The 26,360-nt window shown below is 47.0% G+C and overlaps 1 protein-coding gene across 8 annotated transcripts in view; it reads right to left on the reverse strand.

Moving 5' to 3' along the window:
• Positions 1-26,360, reverse strand: part of Kcns3 (potassium voltage-gated channel modifier subfamily S member 3) — a 47,759-nt gene that overhangs the window by 5,457 nt on the left and 15,942 nt on the right. For 6 of the 8 annotated variants that reach the window (XM_063232284.1, XM_003473149.5, XM_013155942.2 and 3 more), the window contains exons 2-3: positions 16,329-16,426; positions 11,222-11,412 (exon numbers count right to left, since the gene is read on the reverse strand). The gene's annotated coding sequence lies outside the window, so the exon portion shown is untranslated. Of the gene's footprint in view, positions 1-11,221; positions 11,413-16,328; positions 16,427-16,716; positions 17,366-19,225; positions 19,607-26,360 lie in introns of those variants that run through there. The other 2 variants (XM_063232288.1, XM_013155940.3) reach the window with 2 other exon arrangements.

Below are 26,360 nucleotides of genomic sequence, written 5' to 3' on the forward strand. Positions count from 1 at the left end.
CAAAATAAAATAAAATAAAATGTGAAGGGGATTGGATATAGCCCAGTGCAAAGGCCATGGTACCTTATTCCCCAACACTTCAAAAAGCAAAATTTAAAACTTATCTTTACTGAACACAGACAGACTGTACTTATTTCTCATTATTCCCCAAGCAATGCAATTCAACATCTACTTACACAGACATGATGCTGTTTCAGGTATTACAAGTCACCTAGAGATAATTAAAGTCCACCGGAGGACGAGCACAGGTCCGGCAAATATGGTGACTACTTGGCACTTCCATGAGGAACTGGGGCAAGCGAGGATCTGCAGAGGTGCAGAACCCAGGCCCACATGAGTAACGGTCTGCACAGCACATGGGCATGCTTGTGCGGGTTAAGACACAGACATTTAGAGAACCTTACACCTCCCAGACAAAAACATGGGTCGGCTCCTTCACAAGCCAGAAGGAGGAAACACTTTCCTAATTCTGACTCAAAACACAGGGGAGAAAATAATGAAAGAAAATAAATTTGATTGCACAAAAGCAATTTTTGATAAGGAAAAACACATACCCTAGCAACATAAAAAGGGGCGACGCCCATCGCAGGTTAATGCACTTCGCTTATTAGGAATTTTAAAACAGGAGAAAAAGAGCAATAGCAACACAAGAAAACAGCCCAGCGATGGGACGAAGGAGCTCACAGGACAAGCGTGGCTCTGCAGCAGGAAAAGGGTCAGCTTTGCTCATGAAAAGATAAACTGGGGGAAACCCAAAGACAAGACTCTATGTTCTGCTGATGAAACTGGTAGGCACGTGCTCCCTGCGTTGCGGTGTAAAGGCAAAGTGAAAGCAAATCCCCCAGGAAGCAGAATTTGGCAGAACTGCACAGGTCTTTGCCCTTTGACCCAGCAATCTCTTTTCTAGAAATTTTCCCCGAAGGGAGGCAAAATCTGAAAACACTTGCATAACTGGAAACAATCCAAGCACACACCAACAGAGGGAGGATGAAGAGCACAGGAATGATTTCTAGACTGCTTTCGTTACGTGGAGAGAAAAGCAAGCTCCGAAAGTGCCAATGGCATGCCACAATCACCAAAGGGGACGGCAGCAATAGACACACAGGCACACACACACTCACACATGTGTATACCGGAAATTAGTACATGTTCCCTCCATGAAGAAAAAAGAAACAGCACAAGAGACAGCAATGGAAGCGAGACCTGATAGCCACATAAATGTTCCCACATAATTATAAAACAAAATTAAATAAAAACGAAACAAGCATCTCCTAAAACTTAAAGCTTAACTGTGCATCAAATTGGTGTTTACCTCTAAAAGAAGAATTATTTCAAGACGTCTTAAAATATAGTAACTTGACTGTATACTCCAACTGGTACAGCAAATACCTTAGGATAAAAGTTTTACAGAATCTTAAAAGATCTTTAGTAATCATACTCTGAAACACGGACAAAGCAAATAAACTGTTAGGTTAATGTTACTAGGTTCCCTAAGACTCTGGATACAAAATTTTAAAAAACCAGTAATATAAAAATCAAACAAATTTAGTAAAATAACCCACTGACCCTGAATGTGGGCTGCAGCGATCAGCCTGAGCTCATGACCTGCTCTGCCACGAGGAAATCTTTCTCTGCTCCGTCCAAGGTCAGTCACGGCCACCCGTGGCACAGCGGACCCCTACCCTCATCGGAACCCAGGCACTCATTGTCACAGCTTCTCAGGGTGTGGACTGCAGGGGGCTCCCTAATAAAAACCCCTGTGGGAATTACCTGCAGCCAAGGACAGCAGCTGCATGCCCCAGGTCAGGCGCTCTCAAGGCTGACCCTGAGGTGCAGGAAGCCTCCTGTGGACCCGGCAGCCCTGCCCCTGCGCTCCTCCCTGGAGTCAGGGCCTCCTTCTGCTGAGAGCTCCTCAGCTGACACCGCTGGGTGCTGGGCTCTCCTTTTTCCACCTCCCCAGGGGGACTCAGGCTGCCTCTCGGGAAACCCAGGAGAGACATCAGTTCCTAGACTGACCAAACTGAGACATTTTTACAGAAACTCCAGCCATCTGTCAAGGAACAGGCAATCCCAGTTTGAGGCCAAGTGCATAGGGTGAGCCTGCTGTCTCTCACCACACCAGAAAGCAAGGGAACTCTCCAAGAGGATGGGGCCAAGTGTCCAAAGCTAAAGGCCAACTTAAGGATACTCATTCCGCTAAAACCAAGGAGTCTGCACCATGAGCGGAAAAGAGAATTTGTAAGGGACTGAAACACATCAAGTACATAAAAATTCCTGAATCCATAATAATGTTTCAAAATGGATAGACACCTTGGTCACTTTTGGAAGGTGCAAGAACACCAATGCAAAATTCTGTGAAAAATAAAGGGAAAATCAAACATTCATTCTGCCTCTCGCATGAATTATATACTTTAGAAAAACAGTGCAGGAGTTAATGAGGGACATTCTTCTTTATAAAAATGTTCCTATAACGAAGAGCAGAGCGACGGAAACAATTTAAATGGTACACTGGAAAATAATTATTTACATTCAAAAACACAAATCGGTTGAAAGAAAAAGATTGAAAAGGACAACTGGATGTGCTCGCCTGAACTTAACAGGCGAAAAAAGTTCAGACAAAACACTATCAGAAGACACAAAGGGCATTTACAGTAATAAAAGGTCACTCCAGCAGGAAAGTATGAGAATTACAAATACACGTGATTATAGCAATAGTGCCAAAAACATAAAGAAAAGAAGTATGACACAAAAACTTTCAGAACCGACGCCTGTCTTGAAGGCCCTGCTTTACTTCTCCGAGGGTGGATTTTTAAAATTCGTCCCAGTAAATCCGTCTGCCTCTGGCTGTGTCCTGGGAACAGTTTTCTTCCGTGCGGGCAGCGCATCCACAGTGTGCCCAGGGCAGCCGGGCTCCTGTGTCTGTGTCTGCAGTGGGAGCCTCCTCAGCCGGCCCCACGATGGCAGCAGCTTGGGCCACTGCAGCAGCAAAGACGGTAGAAAAGGTGGCTAGAGTTGGCACATTTTGAAGACCCAAAATGAAGTAAGGTAGAAAAAATAAAGATAGGAAGAAACACTGACAGAACTGAGGGAAGAAGCAAATCATTTTACAACAGTAGCCAGAGATCTCAGCATCCCACTTTCCACTGCTAACGGGATCCTTAGACATCCAGGGAAAGGTAGATTTCCCTGGGCATGGGAAACTAACGAGACCTAACAGACGGCTACAGAGTACACTGCCCAGCAACTGCACGGTGCACACTGCCCGAGCGTGGACAGAGAATGCTCTGGTTAGAACAGGCTGGGCACGGAGACGGCCTCAGTGTGCACACAAATGCACAAGCACAAACCCTGGATGAGGCACGTCAGAGCAGGTGGGGGTCTGGCTTGCAGTGTCAGTGGCCCTGTCTGTCATCACTTGGGCCTCGCCTTGGATCTGCAGTGGCTGAGGACCTGGCCTTCTCAGGGCCACTGGACCTAAGAGACAGAAAGAGGAGGGTCGGGCCCAGGATCCCTCCAAGACACGCCCTCACTGCCTGTAGCTCTTCATAAGACCCCTCAGTGCCTGCAGCTCCCAGGAGCCCCAGGGGCTGAAGACCACGCCTAACACTCGGGAGTGTTTGGGGGTGGGCAAGACCCCGGGACAGCAAAATCCATGCACTGTGCACTAACAGAACGGAAGCAAGCTGTATGTACATCAGTAACAAGAGGAGTTTAGGGAAATTAGCCCTCTCTGAACAACCAATGAGTCAGCAAGACAGGGTGGCACAGACCTATAATTCCACCACTTGGAAGGCTGAGGAGGAAGAGCACCACAAATTAGAGGCCATCCTGGACTGCACAGCAAACTGCAGACCAGCCTAAACTACATACAGAGACCCTGCCTCGAAAAAACAAAAACCAATAAACCAAAGAAAAAGTTCAATGGAAATTAAAAATGCTTCAAGATGAACAAAGACAAAAATTTGAATGAACATAACTAACTTTAGAGTGCTGTACAGCTGTGCCTAGAAGATTTAAAGGTTTATAGACCTATATTAAAAGAAAGAAAGACATCAAATTGAAAACCTTCTCCCTTAAGAAACTAGAAAGAGAAGAGGAAACTAAACCCAAAGTAAAATAAATAAAGATGACAGTAGAAGTTATCAAAATTCAACATATGGACAAAACTATTTAAAGACCAACGAAGTCATGGACACACAGCTGTGACGCTAGCGCTCGGGCAGGCTGATGCAGGAATGGGCAACTCAGTGAGATCCTGCCTCAAAATCAAAGATAAAAGGGCTGGATGTAGCCCTGTGGTGGCAGAACACCCTTGTGTTCCATGCCTCATGCTGAAAAAGTCAACAAAGCCCAAAGATGGTCATGTTAAAAAAAAATCAATGGAAATGATAAACCTTTAGCCAGACTAAGAAAATATGAGAGAAATGAGAATCAAAGGCAAGATCAGTGATGAAAAGGAGTCCGTTCACCAGGACATCCAGGGATGAAGTAATGAAGGGGAAGCCGTGCAACTGCACATCCACGGATTACAGGACCTAAACATGGACAGGCGCTGGAAACACCCACCCTACAGGAGCAAAAGGGGAGGATGCAGCTTCCAATTCATTCTGGGAAGTCAGTTTCACCCTGTACCAAGCTAGATAAAAACAGGACGAGCAATCCACAGACCAGGATCTATCTCCTGTGAATAGTCATGCAAACCTTCCAACAAATCACAGCAAACAAAATCCAGCAAGATATGAAAGGGATTATGTATCAGGGTGACTAAGATTGATTTGAGGAATATAAGGCTGATCTAACACGTAAATTGATACAGACATACTAAGAGAATAAACGGGGAAAGCCTTATCCTTGCAATAAATGCAAAGGCATTTGAGAAATCCGAAAACCTCTTCATGGTTAAACACACACGCATGCCCTAAATGCAGAACAGAACTTCCCCAAGTTGATATAGACCATCTATGGGGGAAAAAACACCCTAAAATCTACTTGATGACAAAAGACGGAAAACCTAGTCTCATTACTTCTACTCGGCACTGTACTAGAAGTTCTAGTGGGGAAAATTAGACAAGAAAAAGAAACAAAATATGCACTGATTGAAAACAAGGAAGTGGAATTATCTCCACAACACATACACAGACACACACACACACACACACACACACACACACACACACCATGAATTAGAAGAACTAATAAGTTCAGTGGTATTGCAGGAAATAAGGTTAATATACAAAAATCAATTCTGTTTTTGTATACCAGTAATGAGAAAATACAACATGAAACTAAAACAATTATATTTACAATACCATCAAAAATGATAAAATACTTAGGAATTGATTTGACAAAATAGGAACTGGTACAATAAAAACTAGAGAAAGAAGTTAAATAGATATAAGTCTATGGAAAGACACATCATGACTGTGAGTTGGAAGGCACACTATGGTTAAAATGGCAACAGTAAGAATTCAAAATCCTATTCTCAGAAATCAACAATTGATTTTTAAAATTCGTACAGAAACTCAAGGGACCCAGGGTAGCCAAAACAGAACAAAGTTAGAGGGGCTCTAACTTTGCAACTCAAAACATTACAAAGCCACTGTAGTCAAGACAGTGTGACACCAGATAGGTCGGACAGGAAGAGTACAGCACAAAGCAAACCCAACAGATAAGTAAATGCTCTTCTCATTGCTACAACACAGTATCACCAGTTGGATAATTTTATTGAAAAAGGAGATGCCTTTAGCTCGAAATTCTGAAAGTTGCAGGGCCTCGCTCTCACAGTGCCCTCCTCTGAGGAGCCAGGTCAGCGCCATGGGAACTGCCCAACTCCCTGCTGGGCATCGTGCCCACTTACCTGAGGACCTCCCACCAGTCCCGCTCCTGGGAATGTTACCAAGGGAAACTTCAGCATGTGTAGTTGTGCTCAGAATGACCAAAAACAGGACTGCTCAAAAGTCCACCAGTGGATGCACTAATGAGCACAGCAATAAAGCGTGGCATCTCATCCCATGGACCATTGTTTAGCCACAGAAAAGAAAGAAGCACCCGGTCCTAACCACCAGATCCACGCGTCAGCTTCGAGAATACGGTGCTAACGAGGAAGTCAGACAAAGGTCTCTGTTTTGGGACTCCACTTACAGCGCTGTGTCACTTAACAATGGGGACGCATCTGAAAGATGTGTCATTAGGCAATTTCCTCACTGTGCCAAGATGCCACAGTATATTTACACAAACCGGAGAGCTACAATGTCGCCTTATGGGACCACTGTCACACACTCAGTCCTAGTTAACAGCATAAAAGAACTGTCATCGTGAAATGTCAGTATGTGTCATAACCGTGCATGATGTACGTGGCACGTACACCCACGGGGACAGCAAGTAGATTAGTGACTGTTTGCGGCTCGGGGGTAGAGGATGGGGATTACTAATGAGCATGGGTTTCTTTTGGGGGTGCTAAAAGCATGGTGGATTGAAATGATTGTGAAGTCTTATGAGTATACTAGGAACCACTGAATGACATGCGTTGCCAGGGAATCTTTTAAACTGGGTGAGGTGGCACACGCCTTTAATCCCTGCCCGCAGGAGGCTGTAGGCACGAGAATCACAAATTCAAGGCTAGTTTAGGATACAGAGAATCTAAAAATTAAAAACACCAAGAAAAACAAAAGGTAGTTTTATCGACATTCAGTGAAACTGTCCTTGTAAAAAAGGGGTTCAGCTAATGAATGAAGGAGGGATAACAGAATTAGAACCTCACCACTTTGCAGGTGACAATAATAATAGATCTAGGGCATGACCATCATTGGCTGCTAAAGCCCAGATTAAAATCTGACGAGGAGTTTCCTAAGAAGTAAATCAGAGTCACAGTATCTGACCCCTGATCACCCAATCTCAAGATTCAGACTCTTGGAAAACGAACAGGACAAATCAAATAAAAGAAAGAACAGACAAAACCAACCAATGGGCTTAGTATAAACTCTGCTTCTATCAACCAAAATGCCCACATTCAGGAACATCAGACTAACAACTGGAATTGTAAATTTTTTGGTGTCCTAATGGTACTACAATTGTGATCTTTAAAAGGAGTCTGTATCTGCTGGAAAGACACTGAAATATTTATGGATAAAGTTAACAGCACTTGGGATCCATTTCTAGTAACACAGAGGAAAAGCAAGATCATTGATCCCGGGAGACTGCAGTGAGTCAGGCCCGGCAGGAGCGGGTGAGGAGCACACAAGAATTCAACGCGTCGCCCTCTATTCCTGCACGTGTGAAAACGCCCGATTAACAGTGTTCGAAGACTTTGCTAGCCCTTTTTCTGATTAACAGCGACAAAACATGCTGCACACGTTCGACCTCCCCTCACGGCCCCAGGCGTGATGCTGGCCACGGCAGGCAGTATGTAGCATCCCCTAAAGAATGGCCCATCTGCCTCAATACCCCTGCACAACCCAGGGGTAGATCATCACCCCACCCTTTCCACTACGCCGCAGACTGAGCCCTTATGATCTGAATGGGAGGAGGAGAGGTTGGCTGATATTTTAATGTGCGTACTTTGCCTGCCCCTGCACTGAAAAACGCTGTCCCTTTAGAGGGGTGTGGTATACCAGGCTGAAGATGTGTGGGGTCTTCAGCTGGGGATGTTACAGGCAGCTGAGCCAGTTAGAAATAGTATAGGCAGTCAGACAGGGCCGGGCTCTCAAAGAAGCCAGATGTCTGGTGACCTTGGAGGGGACAGACACCTCCTGCTGTGGGCCAGATCTCCAGACAGAGGGCAAAACAAATGCAGCCACACCCTGAAGTGTAACCCTTAGGGATTAGGTCTGGATCACCTTGAGAGGCAGGAGTCACGTCCCAGACCCCTATAGGAAGTCACTGACATGATTTCCTTTCCCATTTGTCCCTGATTTGGTCCATTTTAGCTGAACAATTAAACTTGCTAGTTGACCATGGTTCTGTCCCACCTCATGCCCATCTGCCTTGCGAGTTCCCAGTTTTCCCCAACTTTAAACCCGCCTCGCCTCACGATTTTACTCTATAAAAAAATCCCAAGAAAATATAGAATCTTTGGCAACCCACTCGGGATCCTTTTCTCTCAATAAATATTCCTACTCTTAACCTCCGTTGTCCCTAAATTCATTCTTCGATTTTAGAGAATACGAACTCATACCAGATGTACAGTAGGTTGGGAGTTTCGTTCTCCTAAATCAGGGACCTCTTAACTCCTACTCAAAGGAGAGCCTGGACTCACTGTATGGACTGTCCAGCCTCATTTCTCAGTCACTCATGGTGATGTTCAGTGTTTGGCCACCTTGTGGCTCCCGGTGTTTATAAGATTAACAGAAGGCTCTGTGCTCCACAAGCCATTTCAAAAGGCCTGGGACCACATCTCCTCACAGCTGACGCACACACCACACGTGTGCAGAGCCATCCGGGGCGGGCTCGTGCTCAGAAAAGTGGCAAGCAGTGCAAGCCAGCTTTTTCTTTCTGGACAGTATGATGTTTTTAAAAGATCAATTCCATAAAAGCAAATAAAAGCCTGTATTCCTTTTTCCTTCAACTTGTCCAAAAAACTTACATTAGTCATGTCATTAAAGAAAAAGGCCATTTCAGCATGAATATTGCCATCTTTTTGGAACGTTCTTCCCCCGAGTTTCATCTCATTCCATTAAATGCAAAGGAAAAAATATTTGCATTTTTGTAAGAGTAAGCAATGCAAAATTAAATTCCTGACCCTCCATGTGCTGTGCCCAGAGGCGTTTAGTGCCCCAGGGTCCCTGCATTGGAAGGATGACCTCAGTGCAACCACAGCCAGAGATGGGGCTTTTCCGATGTAGGTCTGGCAGAGGCGGAGGAGGATATGGTGGGCACTGCCCCAAAGGGGCTGAGGCAGTTCTGGGGTACCCGTTCAGTTCTCGGGAGAGCAGCTGTAAGTGCCAGCTGGCCCGAGGCGCCTCTCTGACCACCTGTTCTCTCCACACACATCCTACCACCATGTACCAACAAGTTTTGTGGATTTTCAGCCTCTGAATCTGTGAATTAAACAAATCTCTTTTCTTGAAAAATTACTCAGCCCTCAGTATTTTATTAGGCAACAGAAAACAGATGAAAAACACCAAGTGACACCACACCACATAAACTTAAGCAGATGTAAACAGAATTGAACATCTAATCTCATTCTGGTCCCAACCACCACGTCTGCCCCTGCGCACCCCCACGTCAGGGGCCTCTAGGTGACAGCTGCCCTCGTGGTATCAGCCCTGGGATGGGTAACGTATGTGCAAACTGGAGCCAGGCCTAGAACAAGCAGCTAGCAGAACCAATGTTAGGGGCTCTATCCACCCTGGCCACTGATTGGGAGGTAGGGATGGTGATGGCCCTGAAGCCAGGCCCAAGATCAGTGTTTTTACAGCAGCTGAACTTTGAGAAATAAATAGCCATCTGCAGGGCACCAATCTGAGACATGCCCAGACCAAGAATGTAAACACAGGAAACTTCCAAGGGCCCTCTGAACTTGTCTTTGTTCCCAGGAGCAGCCCTGGGCACCTGAGGCTCCTGTTCAGAGCTCCTTCTTCAGGGCCTTTCCAAGAAGCTCAGCCCAGCCCACTGAGCAAACTGAAATGGAAGGTGTGAATCTCACAGCCAGCACCCAGGCAAGAGAACCCCAGGCCCCTCCACACCTGGTGCACTTCCCCAGCACAGCCCACTTGACGCCAACTGCATAGCCTGGTTCTCAGCTCCCCCTGCACCCCAGCATCACAGCCTGAACCCAGCTTGTGCTGCTGAGCTGAACAGAGGCGCCTACCCCGGCCTGTCACTGATGCTGTGCCACCAGAAGCAATCCGAAGAGCAAAAGACGAGGCTCTGAAGACTGCCCTCTGCACTGCCTCTTCCTGGCAATGTGACTTGAGGAGGGCACTCTTGATCTACAGAAGGAAAAGCTAGACCCACCTTGGAGATAAAAATAGACGCAAAGGGTCTTTTGAAAACATAAAGCACACAGTACATGTAAAACTTCATTCTAAAAATAAGAGTTCTGATAGTTCTTCGTCCTCCCTCTTCTCTCCTGCTCTCTCCAACTGGGACAATCATACTAGCATGGTCTCATTCCCACCTGATCTTTATTTAGCACGCTCCTCTCTGGCAACTCGAGATCTCTATACTTCACAAGCTCATCTCCAATAGAGAGCTGCTCAGAAGGTTGAATGATTTAGTGAGCCCACCAGGCAGATATCGGTCCTATTATTAAAAAGCAAAAGGTAGCTTTTCAACCCAGAAAATGTGGACTTTATCCCAGAGAAACCGCTAACCTTACAGTCGATGTCCCATTGCTTCCACCGGGCCACACTGAGTGGAAGAACACACATAAATGCGCCTAGGCCAGGCGAATGGGTCTCGTTCCCACCACTCTTCCCTCCCCACCACTCCCGCAGCGCTCTGTGCACCTGCCATCAGCACCTGATATCAGGTGTTGGCCAGCTCCATACTTCTCCTTCGATATCAGGGTGGCTGGTCCTCACACTAACTCTAGGCTCCGCCACAGAAGTGACCATCTGCTGTCCCTCTGCAGCTATCGCCATTCATGCTAAGTGCCGTTCAGTCTAGAAAGTGATAACCACTTTTTCATGGGGGAGGGGCCAGCAGCACAGCCCTGCCTAGCAAGCATGAGGCCTGAGTTCCGTTCCTAGTACCCAAAGAAACCAGATAATCACTTTTATCGGAAGAGTTAGCCAAAACTATCATTTCTTTGGTCAAGAGTTAGCAGAAAGATCAAGACCAAGCAGGCAAAATTCAGTGTTTGCAATGGCTAAATAAGCCAATCAAATAAAGGAGCAAGGCAGGGACTTTTCAAACCATCTAAGAGGTGGCACCTAAGGTCCAGTTGCAGTCTCCTTGAGGAGAATGGGCCTCGTTTGGACATATCATTTGGTGTTCTAGAAGGACCTAGAACCCTGACACTTATGTGAGCATGTTCACGTTTAATCAGGAACAAATTCAGGGCGTTTTAAAGGTGAAGCTCAGACTAAACACTTCTGGGCAGAGATTCTCTGAGGGCCCCGGAGTGGGACCAGGTAGGCTATGTCTCCACCGCAGCTCCATGGCACCCACGGCAAGCCAGATGCAACTCTGACCAGACCCCTTCATTGTGACCACCTTGCAAGGCTCATTCTCTAACAGAAAACGGACAGCAGAGAAAAGACACAAAAGTAGCTCTTACCCTGATGCTGGTGCTGCCACGTACTCTGCCCTCATCCTGCACGGCGGAACGGCCATCCTCAGGCAAAAAGCTCCACCCTGCTCCCTGCACCGGACGGCAGCCTGCACACAGGCATTTAGTGGCAGTGAGGAAAGAAGAATCCCGTTGTCCAGTGGAACAAGCGGAAGCCGTCGTTGGAAAGGAGCGGCAGCCTGCAGAAGGAAGCACACAGCAAGCTGTAACTCCAGAAAGAAACACGCCCAGACTTTCCAGCTCCCACAGAATGAATTCTCCAGCTCTAATTTGAAATCACCAGATTTCAAAGCCTTGCCAAATTCAATTTTTCTTTATCTGTCTGCTATTACATTTCACGAGTGCTAATGTGGAGTCCTTTTTGTGTCAAAAAAAATAAAAATACAAATTTCTATTTCCTCTGAATAAAATGAAGGAAGCAAACAAATTCCAGTCCCAACAAGCTGAGCCTGCACTGGGGTGATGCCTTCCCACGGACTGGCACCCGCTTTCTCATCAGGTCCAGAAAGGGGAGAAGAAAAAAGAATACTGATTCTGAGTGAAAGCCCTGAAGATGTACCTCTAGGTGTATCCGCCATTAAACAAGCGCTCACAGCAGCCTGAACGTCCGCCTGCCGACCATCTCCTGGGTTTTGGGGTCACAGCCCAGTCCCAGGTTGGCCCCAGCACAGTCCTACCAGGGCTCACAGACTCTAATTTGAGCAAACAAGTGACACGGTCCTGGCCCTGTGGTGGCGTGGAGCCGGTTCCCGCAGCAGCACAGCTCCTGCGTGGGTCCCAGCAAGGGCAGGGCCAGCAGCACAAGGCCAGCTCCACAGCGGGGGCCTCGATGGAGACCAAGCAGAAAAAGCGCAGCACTGCGGATCCCTGCATCCTGAACTCCGGAATGGAGCTCGTGTGGAGGAGGTAGAGAAATCCCAGCGGGGAGAAATAAAACCTGCTCAGAAGCCACAGTCTCCTCCTGCTCCTCCGGCTTCCCCACCTTCTCTTCCCCCTTCAAGGCTCAGGACCAGGCAGGCTTAGGCACGCGTATTCCAGTGAAACAGAAACGCTGCTGTGTACTTTGAAGCAGCTCCACTGCACAAGACAGCCTTCTCTTCCCTCTCAGGTGCCTTCTCAAATGCAGCACATTTTAAGGGAATAGAAACTTAATCTGCCTAGGAGGAAACTCACTAACTGCAAACAGCTTTGATATCACGACATTAATTACGGATGGAAATAATTAACAAAAGCGCTATTCAGGACTAAAGAAACCCAAGCATCGCTAGAACCTCACAGCACCCGCCCACTGGGCACTGCCAGCCCACCGAGTACCAGTCCAGCCCGGAGACAGTCCTCAAGGCTGCCGGGCATCTTCCTTCCACAGACACTACCAAGGGGCCTGCAGCTGGTATCTGACAAATGAAGCTCATTTTTCTGCCCTGCCACAGAAACTCAGAATTCCTAATCCTATTTTCTGTCACCAGGATTTCTTTCCTTCTTTCTTTGTTTTAATTTTTTAAACTGCAATTTCAGGAGAGACGTAACACCAGCCCCTGCTACTTCCTATTCTGCATTTCTGCAATTCCCCACCCCCTCGGGACACTCAGCTTCTCAACGGGAGTTGTAACCAGCATTTTCGGAGTCCCCAGCGTGCCAGGCACGTTCATAACTTCACACCCATCTCCTCTCTCCTCAACCACTCCCGCCGGCAAACGCTGCCATTCCTATTTTGCAGGAGGGATACCCTGCCTCAACGAAGCTAGCTGCCCAGAGTAGTCTCACAACTGACAGAACCAGAGCCAGCAGTCAAGACCAGAGGAGCCCGTCGCTCTGCTCCCAGTCCACCTGGAGACCAAGCCCCAAGGGATGACCCGGGTGGTAAGAGGGGAGGCAGAGCATGACCCAGACCTGCAGGCCATGGGGAAGAGAACTGTGGACCCTCGACCTTTCTGCTCCCTGCTTAATCTCCACCCAACACCTGCACTCTCCGTGTTCGACCCAGACTGATTGGTGCCGATGTGCTCAAAAGCAGGAGACTACTGCACTTCAGCACTCACAGGTTTCTTACTTTGCTAAGAGAGACAGCAGCATCCTGGCTCACCCAGGACTGCTCCCTGTTGCAGAATCCCCTCCGCATAGTGACTGCATCTTCCTCGTACTGTCCCCAACTTGGCTGTATTTCCTGGGGTGACACTGCCTCGGGCCAAGAGGGAGAAGGTAGAGCATATGTGGTGGCATATACTGAACTCATCCATCACCGGAACCCTGAGAGCCCGTCTTGAAACAGAACCCAAGAAACAGCACACAGGCAGGAGCAGCTCACAGGAGTGACGGTGACACCTTCCACCCATCCTCAGGCAGAGGTCTTCCTCCAAGAACTCTAAAATCAGTGTCTGACAGATTACAGCAGGTGCTCCACAAACATGGCCCATGTCCTCTGCGCTGGCATAGAATCCTATATGTCTGTCCTAGTCACTATTTTGCCCATTTTCCTGAAATGCATCATGGCAGTGCCACCCTCTGAACTGAGACTGCCTCTGGTTAGGCAGTGTCCTGACTGCAATCTTCTTAGCCATGATCCCTGCCATACAGTGGAAACTCACACATCTTTTTTTTTAACCAATTCCTCTCCTCCAAGACTAAGGAGTGCACTGATGAGCAGACTCAGTGTGGATCATGACAGGAGTGGGAGTGGACGCCAAGAAAGAACATGACAAAGACAGCGTCGGTGACTGAGACAAATCCCAGAACTTGGAAAATGACGCCTTGGCCTTGTTCTGAGGCTCAGCATCTCCCATCTTGGGGGTGGGACATCTCAAGAGCAGAGCTGAGGTCCAAAACTTCAGTTTCATGTATCTTTAATAACAAGCAAAAAAAAAAAAAAAAAAAAAAAAAAAAAAAAAAAAAACCTCCTTTTATTCTGACCCCAGGCTCTGAGAGGAAGCGCTGGGGACTCCAGACCCCCAACACTCCACCAACAGCATGTAAGCTATGCAGCCACCACAAGCAAGCGCTCATTCACCAGTCCTACCTAGAGTGTAACTTAGTAAGCCAGGAAAGGTCATAGACACAGTTCTCTGCGCTTTCCAGTGCAAGTCAGCCTACAAGAGCAGCAGGGGTGAACTCATGGCACACATGTTGCATGCTTTTAAGACAATAGATGTTAATATGCCTTTTTTTATTTTCTAAACTAAAACCATGATATTCTGGTTTAATTGCAGTGTTGGCACTTTGCGACAAGTAAGTGGGTTTTATTGCAGTTTGGACACTCGGTCTCTAAAAGGTTCTTTATCGCTGTCCCAGAGCTCAGTCAGTTCTAGCACACCTGAGAGTTATTTCCTAACACTGCAAGCCTGAAAGAGTGCTCACCAGGGAAATGACAGCTTTCAGAGCCGTCCTGGCCCAGTCTGCTTCCCCGGAGGCACCTGAGCCTGCCAATGTCTACAGGAGGGGCTCGCAGCCTCCATACTCCTCCCGTGGTGGCTCCAGGGGTCCCTTCTGGTGCAGACAGACCTGGGCCACGCACAGCACTCAGTGGCCTTGGGTACTAGATGCCAACCGTGTCTGTATACACTGCTAATTGGCCCTTGGGGAGTAAATCGTCCACAGTTGAGTGCCAACACTAAAAGGGTTTTAGACATTTATTCGGGAGCTGTGAGGTCAGGAAGCTCAGAACCACAGCCCTAAAATGTGCTGACTCACTCAGCAACACCCATTCTTTTGGAACTCAGTTGTAGAATTTCGTGTCACGGTGTCAGACAACAACCAAAACTTTAAAAACAAGGAAAGATTAAGAAAGCACAACCTTCTGCTTCAAACTCAAACTCAAAGCATGCTTCATGATTTGAGTGCAAAGCCTAGGAATTTTCTCTAACACTCTGTGGACTCATCTATTCTCCGTGCTTGCTCTGAGAATGCTTCAGACACACAGCCTGCTCAACACACCCAGCCAGCTCAACTCCCTGGATTCGACGAAGCCCCAGGAAAGATGTAAATACTTGGTAGCTTTCCAGTGCTGCCACTACTCATCAGTCATGGCTCTCAGTAAAACCTGAGAGTAATGTAATGATAGGCCTGATAGAGGGTGAAATTCCACCTACGTCTCTCTTGCTTATCTAATGAGAATTGTCATCCAGTATTAATAATATTAAAATATCACAATCAGGCTACCTTAATTGGATTCACTGTGCTAGAAAAATTATACTGATATGTAAATCCTATAGTCCAAAGCAATCAGAATAATAAGTCTTCCAGGTGATTCAAATAGTAAATTACGAAGAATCTCTCAGAATTATGTACTCCTTCCAAATTATCAAATTTCAAGGACAGGTGGACACGGTACCAGGCCAGGAATCCCGTGGTTTGCAGCAGGTAACCACATGCTGGCTGTGCGTCTGTTTCTACTCAACCCCAAGAGCGGCAGGCATGCCTGGCTGGCGTGGAGCCTCCCTGGGGAGATGTGGCTCACCTCAGAGGAGAAATCATCCAGCTGCTGACACCAGCCCCATCACCCTGACTGCTCCCAGAGCTCCAGGGTCGCCCTGAGCGGCCTGCATGACTGACACCTCTCCACCCGCTCCAGGAAGGAAGGGTTAGGGTTAGCACTTCCACATCTGAACCCATGCAGTCCCCGCCACACTCCTAGACACTGTTTTAATTGGGCTCATTTTACAGATGGGGAAACTGGAAAATAGAGACATCAGCTAACTCTCTAGAGTCGACAGCTACTAAAAGACAGCTCCATGATGTGAACCCAACCAAGCTCTGTGGCCGTTTGCATAACAACTAACATGTTCCTGCATCCAGGAAAAAAATCAAAAATATCTTGACAAAAAATAAAATAATTTTGATGCATCAGACAGCATGATCCTATCTTTGTAAAATACATCCGATGAAAAAATAAATAAAACAGACACCAAAAATGTTATGCCTTCTCTCTGGATGATAGACTTCGGGGTGATTTTTGCTTTCTACTCTACCTCTCAACACTGTGTGTTATAAAATTCTTAGGAAACAGTTTTTTATTTAAGAAAACAAGACATCACAAGCAGCCCTGGAAGTGTACAAGCAGAAAGAAAAGGGGTGCAGGCCAGGCAGGAAGGAACTTACAGACCTGGGGCAGGGGGTCCTCGGCCAGCACGACCCGGTGCTGCACGTGGGAAGTGTGAGTTTCTCTTGTTCACTCCAGGCTGCTTCCAGGCAGGTGCTACCCTGGGAAGACAGAGATGGCACAATGACACAGAGCTCAGAGGTGCACAGGGGTTCACAGCTGCAGTACAGAGCACGACAGTCAGGACCACGAGGACGGGGCAGCTCAGAGAAGGCACCGAGCGAGCGGGCAGGCCAGAGTGAGACGCCTGCATCACACACAGAACACACGCAAAGACACGGGACCAGAAAGCCTGCCGGCAGACAGCAGGTCCAGGCCAAGTACCAGGATGAGCCCTGTGACGGGAAACAGTGGCGCAGATCCTTTCTTAAGTCCACGCAGAGAACCTCACCTGTGCCATAGGGATCCTTGGCACTGGGTTGGGGCGTCCCCGGGAGAGGAGATCCTGCCTGAGCAAAGGGCAACACAAAGCTTCGGCTACTCCTAGGAAGTCTTAACACGTCAGAAGCTGCCACTGGGCTCACTGAGCCGCCAGGAACTCAGCGATGTGAAAAGCCTGCACAGAATTCCAGAGCCAGCGGAACTCACGCGACTCCAGCAGGTCTGTGAGAGAGGCCAGCAGGTCCTAGAACTTACGTGGGGAAAAGCAACCCTCATTTTCAGTAATTTCTAACTGACACTGGGCAGTGCCTCCCATTAAGGTGCAGGCAGTGCCAGGGTACGGTTAGCACTGCCCACGACTCTGTGCCTGTCAGCATCCTGGATAATCCCATGTCCCATCACAGGGACCTCAGCAAGCAGTACCAGTATTACTCTGGACTCACAGTTCTTACCACCTCCTGCTAGACCTTATCTAATGCATGAATGAAGATGCACACACATTGCTAAATCATAAATCAGCTTTTCTGTTTTGATACCTGTATTCTGTGCAATCTAATTCCCTTATACCCTGTGGTTTGGGGGGGGGGTGCATTTAAAAGCACTCTTCTGAAACGTACTTCATAAGCCCCCAGGCTGCCAAAGGGGTTCCTGGCACAAAAAGGGCTGCAACCCCCCCACTAGAGTTCCCCACATGCCCACTCCCAGCTCCCAGTCCTCGATCATCTGGCAGACCACTCCCCCTGCTTACCCTAACCCTGTATCCCTGCCCCAGTCCCCTTGCCCTGGCTGATGTGCTCCCCGCAGGTTCCCCACAACGACTGCCACTGAGAGGCTGGCTCCTCACTCCCTCAGGTCTGTACTGCACCGCAGGGACTTGGCCAGAACGCCTTCCTAGGGATCCTATCTGAAATGTCGCCACCTCTCAGACTCCTGTTCTCTTCCTCATTCCCTCTTGCTTTTAATCCTTAGCACTTCCAAAAACAGACTCAGAGACAGAAGTTCTAGCCCTTTCCTTTTATTTATTTGTTCCCCAGTCCACTAGGAACTCCTTCAGTGCAGATTTTCTGTCTTACACACACTGCATTCCAAGTGCCTAAAATCCCATATACGGTAGAGAACCTCATTAATTGCTAAATTAATGAATCTGCGAGCTGACTGATGTGTGTCACATCATTTAGCCACCACCTGCTTCCATTCCACATGAATTTTTTGTTTATTTGGTTTTCTAAGACAGTCTCTCTATGTATTCCAGGCTCAGGGGGATCCTTTTGCCTCAGCCTCCCATAGCTAGAACTATAGGTAAGCTCCATCATGCCCACTACTACGGGGCTTTTAAATTCTTTCTCCCATTGTATTAATTAAGGAAATGAAATGTAACAAATTTAGAAACTGAAGTCATCATAAAAGAAAGTATCTTATTCATAGATAGGAAATAACTTTTTCCCTAATAAAACAGGTTTTAAAGACAAAGTTCTAGCCAGGCATGGTGATGCACACCTGTACTTCCAGCCCTGGGGCTCAGATAGCAGGAGCACTATGAGACTGAGGCCAACCTGGGCTACACGGTGAATTCAACACTAGCTTAAACTGCATAGCAAGACCCTGTCTCAAAATACAAACAAAAGTAAATAAATACACACAAAGCTCTGAAATGCACACACACAAGTTACTGGATCAAGTATATCATAAAACAAATTCAAAAAGTTAAATGGGAAACTAAAGATGTTATAGTAAATCAATAGAAGCTCTCTGACCCAGACTGGCATGAGAGTGGTTCGGGCAGGTGAGAGTTTGAACACAAGGTCTCCCAGCAAGACCTGACCAACCGGACAGTGCCTCTGCTCATGAGTGACGTCTGGACACTTCCGGGAAGACGGTGGAGCGGCGAGCGGCAGAGAAAACAGCCTCTCTGAGAGTCGCCATCCAGACACTGGAATGCAGCATCGTGAGGCAGACAAGAAGGAAGGAAGTGGGCCCCGGGGCCCTGGAAGAAACTAAAGCGTGAACTGAAGCCCACAGAGCAAATAAAAAAATAACTTCATTGAAAAAGAAGGCAGTAGCCAGCAGCACCTTCTCCCTGAGACAGGACTGACCCATGAGAGGAGCTGCTGGAACCTGGGGACACGCACTCACGGTGATGGTGATGGCTGACACCCCAGAGGCCTCTGCAGAGAGACGCGGCAGTGGAGGAGTGGCAGACATGAAGGACTGCACTGGCTGGTGGTGAGTGCAGAGACTCAGTCCTCCCACGGGGAGACAGTGACTGGCCGGAGCCATTCTGGATCAGGCCAGCTGAGTCCAGAGCCGGAGCTGCTGCAGGCTTCCTCTAGCAGCTCCTAGCTGGGCGCAGACCATGGGAACTGCCTGGGCTGTGGTGAGCCCCGGGGCTTCCACTACTCCACGTAAGGCAACTGCTGGCCTGCTGGGATAGCTCGGCACCATCTGGGACTCTGTGTCCACAGGCTCTCTCCTAGAGAAACCGGAGAGAATCCTAGAGGTGAACTATCTGTGTTTCTTACTTTTTTATGCTGCTGCTGCTGCTGCTGCTGCTGCTATTGTTTTGGGGTTTTGTCACTTTGTGTTCTTTTTCTTCTCTGTCTCCTTCACTGTTTTTTATGTGTGAAAGTGGTTCCTAAACTCTTCGTGGTTATGGCTCTGTCCTGTTCTTCCTTTTATCTCTTTTCCTCCAGTCCTCTCCACCAGTCTCCCCAAGTTGGCGTGATCCTTCTGTGTCCTCCAATCTTACTTTGAAACTCTTTCTCTTCTTCCACATCTATATTTTCTCCTTTAACAATTTTAAATTTTAGGGGCTGGGGATTTAGCTCAGCGGTATAAGCACCTGCCTTGCAAGCAGGCAGTCGTGAGTTCAATCCCTGGTACCGATAAAAATGAAAAAGACAAAAAAAAAAAAAACAATTTTAAATTTTAACACCAAAGACAAAGTTGAAACATTATGGACTTATATATTACATACAATTATCTGGTCTGTTTTACATCTTATTATATAATCTCAAATTGAGTTCATATGGTTAAAATTTGCAAATGAAGTGTTCACCTGATTTATTGTTTACTAGGCTGTGTTTGATGCTATTGGTACCACTATAGTTAAAAATTGACATAACTGTCCTAAACAGCTATTAGTGCTGGTATTCCATGTCTGCGATTAACTGTCACAGAAAATACAGTGGCACAGTGCCAAAGAAGCAACAACTTCTCATCTTCAGCAAAATGAGGAAGTCAGATCTTCCAACAGACACAAAACCCAAAATCCAGCTACACATGGAAGATCCTTCGGAGAAGTCGTCATCATCTAAGGGTCCTAAATACTGCCAACAAAACAACCTACAAGCATCACCCGAGGAATTAAAGAAGAGAAAATAAAATGAGAAGACACTTAAGCAAAATGCAACCTCAGACATCCAGTTCGACAGACGCAAACCCAGGGAGCAATGAGGTGGGACAATCTGAAAGCCTTCCCACCAGGTCTCTCTGAAGTGGAAACAACAAAGCAATTGAATGACACTGAAAAAAAATGAAATCAGAAATAATCTCCCAGATAATTATAGAGATTAACAAAATACACATGCTTAGGAACATTAGAGCAGACACTGGAAAAAAATAGATGAGTTTAAGCAAATTATGGAAGTACAGCATAGGAAATAGAATCCATAAATCAGATTTAAATAGACATCCAGAAGAATAAAAACTCCACTGAAAATATTTGAAGCAGATTAGACCAATGTGAGCAGTGAATCTCAGATACTGGAGACAGGTTTGCAGTTAGTGACCAGGAAAACAAAGATTTCTCAAAAATACCAAGGGAACATGAGAAATCGGTCCAGCAGCTGCTAGCTGAGACAAAGAAAAATGACTTAAGATTGATTAGAATCAAAGAAGAGACAGGAGATACCACAACTGATACTAAAAACATATCCACAGACGTCACTGTAGAAAACTTTCCTTGGTAGAGATAAAGGATTTGACATACACATAAACCAGGCATATAGAACCCCAATTAGCAATGATTAAAAAAATCTACAGCCAGGCATATCATAGTCAAGATTCGAGATATTCAATACAAGAAGAAAATACTAAAGCTGTTGAAGAAACCACCTATAAAGAAAGTCCATCAACACTACAGCCAACTACTCAGCACAAACTCTCAAATCAAGAACTTGGAAATGAAGTACTCCAAGTTCTGAAGGAAAACAACTTTCAACCCAGATTGCTGTACCCCACAAAACCATATTTCAAAATTGATGGAGACATAAGAGACTTCTATGACAAAAAACATCTGAGGAAATTTATGACCATCAAACCAGCACACCAAAATGTTCTGAAGAACATTCCAGAACGAAATAATGACTACAGTTCCATGCCCCCAAATAGAAGGACTCAACCAGGAAAGGCAAACAACTGTGGAGGGCAGGAGACAGGACGAGCCAATAAAAGAAAAGATAATATGAAAAGGCTAAGTCAATTCCTATCAGCTAAACCATCAATACTAATGGTCTCATTTCACCAGTCAACAGACGCAGACTGGCAAAATGGATCAAGAAGCAAAATCCAACAATATGCTGTATACAAGAAACACATTTAACTCAAAAAAGTTCCTACACTGAAAGTCAAAGGATATAAAACAACACTTTATATGACTGACACCCAGAAAAAGGAAGGAGTAGCTATTTGCTTTGCAGACAAAGTGAATTTCAAGCCAAGACTGATTACCAGAGATAAAAAAGGTCACCCTACTCTCTTAAAGGGAACAATCCAAGAGGAAGAGATAAAAATCATAAATATATATATGCAACAAATATCAGTGAACCCAACTACATAAAACAATTACTAACAGACAAGAAAAATCAAATAATCACTAATACAATTTGATTGTGAGACTTCAGTACTCCACTGCCACAAAAAGACAGACCAACTAGACAAAAAAATCTATAATGAAATATTAGAATCTAATCAAACATTTGAACAAATGGATTGAGTAGATGTCTACGGAGTGTTCCACCCCACAACATCAGAACACATATTCTCCCCTGAACACCTGTCATTTAAAAAACAGGCCATATACTGCCTCTCAGGACATGGGTAAGGAAATGCAAGGGAATTCAAATTATCCCATGCATACTATCAGACCACAGTCCAATAAAATTGCAAATCCATGCCAAAGGAAACCACAAGAACTTCAAAAATACATGGAAATTAAATAGCACTCTAATGAGCAACCAATGGGTCACAGGCGACATTAGAGAAGAAATTAGACAGTTTTTACAGTTGAATGATGATAATACAACATCGTGGAACTTGTGCGACACAATGAAAGCAGACTTAAGAAGGAAATTCACAGCAGTAATACCCACATCAGGAAAACAGAGCAAGAGCACATAAACAACTTAATGCTGACCCTTAAACTTCTAGAAAAAGAAGAGCAGGCTAAGCCAAAAGCTCATACAAGGGAGGAAATTATACAGATCAGAGCAGAAATTAACACACTGGAGACTAAAACATACTATAAAGAATCAATGAATTGAAGACTTGGTTCTTGGAAAGACTAAATACAATTGACAAGCCCTTAGCCAAACTTATCAAAATAAAGGAAAGACAAGACTCAAATTCATGCAATTAGGAATGAAAAGGGAAGAATCACAACAGACCCTGCAGGAATCCAGAAAATCATCTATACCTACTTTAAAACTTGTATTCTTGATAGAAAATACAGAAGAAATGGACAGATTTCGATGTCTATGGAAATGCACATATAAAGAAAAGAGCTATCACAGTTATACTAGTGACTTCTCTGAGTTTGCTGAAGATTTGTGCTGCTACTGTTCTGGCACTTGGATGCAGATGTGCTCTGGGTGAGTGATTTGGGGTGACAATGCACACTGTATGTGCCACTGTTGCCCCTATTGTTTTGAAATTTTGTTGTCACTTTTCATTCCTCTTCTTCTTTTCTTTTTATCCTTGAAGTAAAATGGATTTGGAAAACAAAAGTGAGTGGACGCTGGTCATGCATCAGCCTCCCCTGCCCCTGCACACCATCGCCAGCCAATCCCAGAGCCAAGCTCAGCACAGCACAGCACAGATTTGTATTTACCGCTGCTAGGGTCGAACGCTGGCAGAGCGGCCTTCACAAAAGCACAGAAAACCCTTTGGTCCACTCTGCAGTCTGAGAGTTTTATTTTAACAAGAACAAACCGAACTCCTTATATTTCCTATAAAACGGCAGTCAAGGACAAATGAAGGAAGTTCTATCTTACATCTCAGCCATCCCAATTCAGAAACGCTCGAGTCATCACACGTCAAAAAATAACACAAAATAAAATGTCTGGTTGCAACACAGCTCCTTCGGTTACTTTCTCCTGGGCCAGGTGTGTGGCAGAGGCACCTGCAGTCCCCACCTGGCCCACCTGGCCCACCTGGCCCTGGCATGATCACAACCTGCCTGGCCCACCTGCAGCTCATAGCTCGAGAACACTGCTCTCTCTTGCTCTCCCACTTCTCCGATTACACTGTTTTATCTTCTACAACTCTGCTTCCTCAGCCCAAGCCTTCGCCCTGCAGCCACAGACCTCCACAAGGCAGAGCAGAGGCCCAAAATGAGAAGAAGGAGGAAGTGCTGGGCCAGCCCACTATTTCCGGGCTCTTAGGTGATCAGGTCACTCAGAACACCCACAAAGCTGATCTTAATATTTTAGATTATGAGTGCATTTTTGCAGTACATAATGTTTACATTCCTTGTACTCAGTTGGTCCAAGTGTTATGTTTATGGGAACTTTTCCGAGTTTTTAAATGTTGCCAACTATCGTTTTTCATATTTCAATTCTGTAATCAAACCAAAGAAATCCACACCCAAATGCAACCTGGGCCGGGGGCTGGGTGGTGGTTATCATCTCCACACTACCTCGCCCCTCCCAGGCCTCCCTGTCCCTCTGTCCTTCTCCTTGGCCAAGGTCTTCTAACCCCATTCGTCTACCCAGCCCTGTCGCTGATCCAGCCCAGCTCACCCTCCAACGTCCAGGACTCCACTTCCACCCCAGCCCACCTGAATGTCCCAGGGGGCCTGACATGAACACATGCAAGGCTCCTAGGACCCCCACCACCACCCAGGCCAAACACTGGAGTCCCTCAGTGCCCACTCCCTCGGACACAAGCTGCCAGCACCAGCCAGGGACAAGGGCAAGTGAAGACGCACCCCCGGGGCCTTCACGTGCCCTCCTCCCGTCCCTCCCTCCCGAACCTCCTGCTTCAGGTTCGATGCTGGGTGTTCTTCCGCTAGCTCCACACCACAGACTGTTCCTCACCTCCAGCCCTCTGTCCGGAGTCCACCCCTAGCAACCCTGCAAACCAAGCTGAAGTCTCCTCTAAACTGAGATGGCTTCACCTTCCTCAGACACCAGGCTAAAGTCCTCTGTGGCTCCAGCATCTTCGGGATAAAGCCCAAACCAGAGGGCTTCAGTGAGAATCCCAGCTCCAATGCCATTGGCTATGTGATCTTCAGCAAGTTCTTTAGGTCTCTGAGCCTCAGTTTCCTCAATTTTAAAGCATGAACACTAAATACTGCATATTTAGATTGAAAATGAGATCATACAAATGACGCTCTCTGCACACGGGGCATAGTAATTGATCAATTAAACATTGGCTCTTGCTTTACTCTCTTCCTTACCTACCTTAACCGAACTCAAGTCTCTAGAACTACACAGAAACACATGAAATGCTCCAGCTGGGACCAGTGATACACCCTGTAACCCCAGCTACTCAGCAGACTGAGAAGGGAGGGTAGAAAGCTCAAGGCCAGCCTAAGCAATCTAGAGTGACCTGTCTCAAACAATAAAGAGCTAGGGATGTGGCTCCGAGGTAGGGAACATGCCCAGCTGCACAGATCTGGGCTAAACCCTCGGTACAGGGAGGGGAGAAGGGAGTGGGGAATTCCCCGCACTGGTTTTCCTGCTCCCAATGCCCTTCAGGACCTGGACCCTTCCCTGCCCCCCACTCCCCTACCCCCCACCTGCCTCCTGGGAGGAAATTGCTGAGCCGCAGCAGAACCTGACCCCAATACACTGCACATTCTGCAGAAGTAACACCTTGTTTGCCTAACCTTTGTGTCCCTAAGGCCCAGCTGGAGGTCTTCCTGAGTCCCCAGATCAGCCCATGAGACAGACGTCGTTCTGAGTCACCACTGAAGGATGAGGACACAGGCTTAAAACGGTGAGTACAAAGTATAGGTGGTGAGTGTGAGTCCGCAGCCCAAGGTGGGGTCCTGTCTGTCCTGCTGTCTTGCCAGGTCACATCAGGCCCCTAGAGCACACTCATTGATGATTAGAAAGGACTTCACACTTCCCGCCTTCTCTGTGAGGAGCCACATAACACCCACAGAGCACAAGCCACAACATCACAATCGTTTCTGCATTCGCCTCTACAAATATGTGATTCCAGCTTCCTGGTGGTGTCTGTCTGTCACAAAATAATCTTTCTAGAAGGCCTGAAATGTATTCGCTTTGTGCCAGGCACTGAGAATTACCTTGCTGACGCTGCACTGGGACAGGCACCTGCTATTGTTACTCCCATTGTGCAATCAGATCGGGAGCACAGTGGGAAACCCCTGCCCGGCCAGGAAGCCAAGGGCTGCCCCCCAGGCCCGTGGTCAGGAGCTCCCCCGACCCCTCCCTTCCACAGTGGGGCTCAGCTGAGTTACTGAAAACCTCTTCTTGAGGTCTCCTTACCCACGTGAAGTACAGAGATGAATGGACGCACGGACAGAGACAGACAAGTAGACGTGCCATAATCATCGCTGAATCCAAGACGAGACAAGATGATAACACACCTACACCAGTATGAGGAAGAATACAGGGGTAATGCCCACCTCATAGCGGTGTCTGGGATATCATATAAACGCTACATCACACTGATTATTTTGTCACTGTGGGCACCGAGTGTCATCTGAGTAAGACCTGTAACCCTAAATGCAAAAGAAGTGGGCCTGCTTCTGATGCTAATTGGACCACAGCAGGTAGACACAGAGCGACATCAGGAGCAGTGAGCTTGGCCTACGGAGACCCCACTTCCCTGCCTCCCAGGAATTTCCGGCCCCATTGCTGCACAGAACGCTCTGCACCCTGCCCAGTCCTTTGCCAGCCCAGCAGGAAAGCCTAGAGACTGGAGCTACACTCCGGCGGGGAACCAGGGCCTCCGACATCCTCTCCATCCAGCAGGGATCTTTGGACACAGGGGACACTGAATGTGGCCCCCTCTGACAAACGCAGTTTTCTCAGAAGGGCACGTGAAGCTCCGGAGTAAGAGAGAAGGCTGAAGGCCACGGCGGGGATGGGCCTGTGGAAGAGCTGGACATCACTCGATGGATACGGGATGTGGACTGGCCGAGCTTGGCCCATCCCACACAACAGCTGCACAAGGCAGAACAAGGAGAAGCCTCAGGGACAGCCTCGGAGCCGCCACACCACCAAGGCAACAGGGAAGGATGATCACGCACAGCAGAAACGAGGGCGCTTTAGCAGGAGGAAACACAGGTGCAACGGGAAATGCCATGCAAACTTCCCCAGGAATTCTCCACACCTCACAGTAAAGAAGAACAAGAGACTTGCAGGCTGAGGAATTCCGGGCCCCATTCCAGCACCCACAAAGGTA

This window comes from Cavia porcellus, unplaced genomic scaffold (assembly GCF_034190915.1).
Source record: "Cavia porcellus strain 051 isolate PalLab524CR breed Dunkin Hartley unplaced genomic scaffold, mCavPor4.1 scaffold_1, whole genome shotgun sequence".
Classification (NCBI taxonomy): Eukaryota; Metazoa; Chordata; class Mammalia; order Rodentia; family Caviidae; genus Cavia; species Cavia porcellus.